Source organism: Crocodylus porosus, unplaced genomic scaffold (assembly GCF_001723895.1).
Source record: "Crocodylus porosus isolate Cpor-Errol unplaced genomic scaffold, CroPor_comp1, whole genome shotgun sequence".
Lineage (NCBI taxonomy): Eukaryota > Metazoa > Chordata > Crocodylia > Crocodylidae > Crocodylus > Crocodylus porosus.
In genome coordinates, this window is record NW_017728948.1 from 3,544,217 (window position 1) to 3,550,914 (window position 6,698).

Consider the following 6,698-nt stretch of genomic DNA (forward strand, 5'->3'; position numbering starts at 1 on the left):
GTGCGCATGCACGTGCACACACACACACACACACACACACACACACACACACACAAACTAATGTCTATTCTACATATCAACCATCATCAATGAATTTCTTAAACCAGTGGAAATCTTCATCTGGAAATTTAAACCAGTTGAAAAGTGGCTTGTATTGAATTGAGCTTAAGTCGCGAGAGAATTGGATTAAGCTAAATTAATATAAATTATTTTACCACTGATTTTTTTTTTATATTTATATATATATATATAAGTGTTCACACAGCAGTTTAATTCAATTGGATTAAAATGTGACTGCTGTTAAGTTGATGTGGCCTGTACATAGAAAAGGCTGAGCTATCAGTGGAAAAGCTCTAGCTGGGAGGTGAGTTTCCTAGGCAATGGTCCCTGAGAGAGCAGAGGGCAACACGGAGAGGAAGGATCCAGAGCCTCAAGCAGATAGTGATGCGGGGGGGGGAAGTGTGTAGGTCTCAGGCTTTTATGGCACAAGAAATGCAGAGCTAGCGCACTTAGTGATAAGCACAACACAGGGCTAGCTGTGCATTGCAACCTCCCCCAGCCAGTCCCTGGCCTTAATCTAAGCTTAACCTGGGTGGGAGAGGAGGGAGAGAAGTTGGCAGGTGTCTAATTGTTGCTTGTTGGTTTGCTAATTACTGAAGAGCTACGTTGCTTCTTCTGCATTCCTGGAGGAGGAAATGAGTGCAGAGAACGTGGGGTCATTTCAAGGGCTGCTGCTCCTTATGCTCCTTACAAGCTGGTGCTGGGCTCCTGCCATCTCTGCTTTCTGGAGAACCTTTGCCCGTCGGGAGAGGGTGGGACTGGCACTGGTGACCTAGTTTGCACCATAGACCGGCACTGAACCTCCATGAGAAACCCAGTTAACTGAAGGGATTTCCTCATGACATGGTCTGAATCCAAGGAGTCAAAACTGGACTATGACCCCCCTTCCCCAAATTAATCTATAAGGAGTTTGAAGTCTTCCCCTTCCAGAAAGCTGAACCAGGAAGCCTGGGCATTAGAACATATCTTTGGTACCAAAAAATTTGCTTTGATGATGTTTTTTTCCTAATTTGGAGGGGGTAAGGTCCAGAAAGCAGTGTCTAGAACAGCATCACCCAACCTCCTCGCCCCGTGAGCCAGCCGAGAGGCGTGCGGTTGGCGCGCGGGCCGGATTCTGCGTGGGGTTGCAGCACGTGGGCCTCGCCCCGTGCCTGGATTCACCTGTATGCTGGCCCCCTCCAGCCATGCACTGGTCTGATCCCATATTGGCCTGATGCAGCATGCAGGAACATATTATCTGACCCACAGAGTTCCCTCGGAGTTGAGAAATTTGGGGGCGGCGAAGCAGCAATTAACACTGCCACCCCTCATCCCACCGCCCTTCAGCATCCGCTTTCCAGACCCCTGGGGAGCTCTGCAGGCCAGACAACGCACTAGCTGGATCTGACTCACAGGCCAGGGGTGAAGCTCCCTGGTCTAAAATATAAATTCAGGCACAGGTTATTTGGGAGGGGAGGAGAGGTGGCGCATGGGTAAAGATGCCAGCCTGGGATCTGGCCGGGCCGCGCTCCGTTCCCAGTCCTGCCATTCGCATCGTGTGTGCCGCAAGTCACTCAGCCTCGCTCGGTAGGGGCTGTGTTCATCAGGGGTGCACGGGATGCTTATTCTGGGGTGCTCGGGGGTCGAGAGGGTTGCCAGCCAGCCTCCTGCCCACTGCTGCTCTTGATGCTCGGGGTGCTCTCAGAGGCAGCTGCCTGCAACCAGCGTCCTGGAGCTTGGACACGATGCAGAAAGAATGACTCAAATTTGTGTTCGGTGGCAAAAGCTCAGAGAGGCTTAGTGTCTTTTAGGACAGTAGCTGGCAGGTCTGCACAGCATGCAGCCTGGCTCGGAAGAACTGCCCGGACCACGGTAAGTGAAGCATTGCATGCGTAGACTATAAGAGGGCAAGTCTCACACCCCTGCCTAGATGCCCCCGCTCTGTGCTAACTCATCTCCATCAAGATGTCCCTCTTTACTTGTCTCTTGGCCAGGTCCATACACCTGCAGCTCATTCCTTGCCGACTGCAACACCCCCGCCCCCGGGCCCAGTTCGGGCATCTAGAGCTCGCTCCTTGCTGAGTTTGGGCTTTCCTAGCTTACTCCCCACTGAACTGGAGTATCTTCAGCTTCGTACAGCTCACCTCTTGTTATCTCTACTTGAGCGTGTTCTAACTTTTCACTCTCCAACCTGCTCAGCTGTTGTTGCTTTCTCAGAATTAGTGGTTTCACTCGCTGCATCTTTTGTCGGGTCATCCAGATGTCCGTGAAGCCTATATTACCCTGAAGGTCCTTTGCCGTGTCGCAGCTTAACTATAGCTTAGCATAACTGCAGCTTAGCACACCTGAACTTCCTATGCAGGTTCCTGGAATCAGAGGAAAACTGAACATCTGGTCAGGCTACGAGCACAAGAGCAGTGAGGTTTTATACTGAGCAGCCTAAGAAAGAGTGAAACTGAATTTAAAGCGAAGGCCAAGGCGCCCAGCCGACAAGCGGTTCACTTGGGACTTCCATTTCCCAGCAGAAGGAAGCGCTTTGATTTTGGTTGCCATCATGGAGCAGCTCCAAGACTTTCTGACTCTCCATTTAAGCAAAAATAAAACAATAGTTAAAAGCCCTTTTATAAAGGTACATCTTCTACAGCGTATACAGCGGCTTCTGTTTCTTGGTTTTGGGACATTTTTAGAGTGGCGGGGTTTTAACATGTGTGTCTTTTTGGACAGGGAATTGACAAAGAAGTGAGATTAGGGATTTGTATAGGCTGGTGTATATAGGGTTGATCTTGCCACAGGCAGGGGACTGGGCTAGATGACCTCTGGAGATCCCTTCCAGCCCTTCTTCTCTATGCTTGTATGGCCCCTGTGGTCTCCTGCAACCCGAGGATTTTATGGTTCTTGCATGCAGAGAACACAATTGATTGTCAACTCTTTGGGTCTGGAGCCTCTTTTTGCGCTGTGCAGGTAGAGCGCCTAGCACGAATGGGTCTCGGGTCATGATGAGGCCTCCTGGTTGCTACAGCAACAGCAATTATTATTTGGTAAATGCTGGAAGCAGAGTTAGGCAGACTGTATCCTGCCCCTGTGACATTGTGCAGTTTTCCCCTCCTTTCCCCCATTACTTCCATGGGAATCCAGTTAATTGTATTTATTTCCCGTTCAGTGCCTTTGATTCGCTAGTTCAAACTGTGTTAGTTGTGTGTTGCCCTGTAAAGCATCCTAGGGTGGAGTTGGTGTCAAAGATGCTAATGCCAAGTAAACAGTGAAGATATCTATACGCATTTGTATGGCACACAATTAACTTAATGAGATGCTATTTCCTGTGCTACTCAGCACTGACGCAAAAGAAAGGAAGTAGATGGGACTCTAAGGTCCTTGTATGCAATGGCAGCAATTTATTTTATTGTTTTTAATGCAGATGTAACATTTCCATAAAGTGTCAAAAAAAGACAGCGCAAGGGCCTGATCCTGAGACGCACGGAGCCGCTTTTTGCAGAAGGGGCAAGTTTCCTCAGTTCTCCGTGCAGTCACAAGAGCAGAGTGGTCTTAATGAAATACTGATGTTGTTTGATTTTTGCATTGCTAATCCCAATGCAATCACATGCATCGTCCCTAGCTGCATGTTGCTTTGGAGAGAGCGTGTTTTGTCTGGATGATCCTCTTTATAAGGTGGGGAAAGCATGTCTATGGACACCAGCTCACAAAATGATCCTAGTGTTTGAAAGAGGAAAGGAAGACATCATATGGCTGGACTGGATCTGTCCATCCTCCCCATCTCAGAGCAAATGGAAGCTCGGGAACAGCCGTTTACCACCGGAAGGGCTAATCACTCCATGTCAACCTCATTTACGGCAGATAGATGAAACAGTTGCAACAATTCAGCTGGCATGTGTTTCTGAGCATTAATTCCCCTTCTCCCCACTTCGGTGCAGAATAATTGCTAATCTGTCCACCACAATTTTAGAGGAAGTGCATCCCAGCAGGAGATCAGGATGTAGAGAAGGAAATGATACAGGACGGCTTGGTTAATGGTAAATGGTGCGTGTGTGTGAGTGTGTAATCTCTGGATGACAGACAGTTGAATGGATGGATAGATTACATGTGCACACAGCGTAATAGGAGTAACTTTAGGAGGCCTCTGGATTGATGGGCTTGCCTCAGTTTTGCCAATATATAGTAACTATCCAGATCCTATGCTCTGCATAAAGCCATGACTGTCTCTCATTAGCTCTGTACCAAACTTGCTGAAGCTAACTAACCTTGAGCAGGTTTATCTTTCATTGTACCTAGACGGGGTATTCATCCAGACATGCTGGAGCTAGACACTGCCATCCTGGGGAAAAGCACCTTCATTTTCATGGATTTTCCATCCTGCTGTAATTGGAGCTAAAACATGGCACTCCCAAACTGGCTGGCACCTAGGATCCAGTGCCCTGCAAACATTCCCACTGCAACTCCAGCAGAAGGGGGTCTTTCTACTTCTCCTTTTAAGAGACCCCTGTCTTCTTGTTGTTGCAGTGGGCTGTTAAATGGCTGCAGGGCTCCACACCAGAGGTGACCGCACTTGAGATGATGTGATGTGCCCCTATATCACATACAGGAGGTTGAGGGACCATAGCAGCTGGAAGAAGAAGGTCCAGTGTTTGAAAGATGATATATAGTAAATCTCTATGGACTTTCTCCATGCCATTCATGAGTTTATAGACCTGTGTCTTATCCCCACCCACCCTGGTCATCTTTCTCTTGGCTGGAAAGTCCTAAACTATTTAGTGTCTGCTCCAATGGACCCCTCTCCATATCCACAGTCGTCTTGTCGCTCTGTCTCTGTACCTTTCCTAATTCTGCTACATCCCTGTAGAGATGGGGGCGGGATGGGGGAGTGGAAGGAGGACCAGACCTAACCTGCATGTGTCATTCCTCCTTCACTGATGCAGTGAGATTTTTTTCCACCTTGACTTTTCCAAACTCCATTGCCCCATTGTGTTACTGGAGGATGTGTACCCTCGCTGGCGCAGCACTGATGATCCTCAGTAGCACGATCTCCTTAGGATGTTTTTGTGGGGTGCTTGAGACCCCACGTGCAGCCTGGGAGCAACGGCTCTCTTGAGATGCATCTGTCCAGTCCAGGGGTGCTCAGCTACCCTGCTCCCAAATTTCCCAACCCATGGGAAACCCTAGGTCCCACACACTGGATGGGATGCCTGGTCTCGGCCTATAGGGTATGGCCGGGTCCCAGGGCCCAAACCCTGCCTGGGGGGCTTGGAAGGGGCAGTGCCAGAGCCACGAGACCCAACCCCAGTGTTTGGGGGGCTGGAGCAGGGCAGCACCAGAATCCTTCGGCCAATCCTGGCGAGTGGGGCAGGGTGTGATACGGGCTGCAGACTGCCCCCTCACCACTTATCTGAGCCAAGGAGCCGAAAGGTCAAGCATCACTGGCCTAGTCGGAAGCTGTTCTCAGCGCTTCGTCTGAGTGTGAAATCGTCTAGTATTCCTGCTCTCTGCCATGCTCAGGCTGCAGCAGCGCACTGGGAATCCTGCTAGGGGCAACTGTATTTCATACAGGAGCGCTACCTTGTAGAGGCATTGCAGGGCAGGTGATAACCGATGGTTCGTCCCCTTGTGGGCAGGCTCTGCCTGTTGTCTCTCCTGTTGGGGTGCAACAGCTCATGCCTTCCCCTGGGTCCAGGTGCGCTGCTACCTGCATTCCCTGCTCCACCCTAGTCGGCCCTTCTCCACGGACATCCCAGCTAATCTGTCTGGTCTCGTCTTGATTTTACCTGGAGTGCAGGTCACTGGAGAGAAGGGATGTCTAGTTGATGGAGTCTGTGGCTTTGCACCCTTTCCACTCCCCACCAGATATGTCCCCTCGGCTCTTCTTCCCCTAACCTCTTCCCTTTGAAGCTCCTAACTCCTTATAAATAGGCTCAGCACCTAGCTGGCCTCCTTCATGGTCTCTGCTTCCCCTGGGCTTATCCCTGTCAGTTCTCCTGGGTCTCTTCCCTTGCTGCTCCAACCAGAGCTCCTGCCTTCTCCCCAGTTTTATGCCTCCCTCATTACTGAGGCCCATTCTTTATACTGCTCTCAGGTATATGACCTCCAGTCCATCTGGTTTCTCCTTAAATGGGCCCTGTCTCTTCTTCCCAGTCATGGGGATTGAAGGGACCTCAATACAGAGGCCACTGGTAGTACATCACCACTCCCAGGTTAACGGACCTCATGGCCCCTAGGAATAACTGCACCCACTTCATCTCACGGGCATTTTGACCAGATAGACGCTCAGAAGCCTGGGCAGAGGTAGTCAATCACCTGTAGTTAAAATGCAGCCGGTTCTCGAGACGTGATTTTACCAGTTCTTCAGCAGTAACAATACTGTAGCTGCCTTGGGAAGGAAAGAAAAAATTGATGATGGAGAAGTACGTGGGGAGAAGGTGCACTGTAATTACCCCGGGTGCAATCTGGCTTAGCTCCTATACTCATGGAAAATGCTCCACTTGCTGTCCCCTTCATGCTCAGTCTTAGGGGTCTTGGAATATCAATGTTCCCCTAGATAGACCCAAAGCTAGGGACATAAATTACACATAAACTAATATCAGTGATTGGAAACTGGTTCAAATCTGTGACACAACAGAAGCTAAGTGCCATAAATCACTTTCAAAATGGCC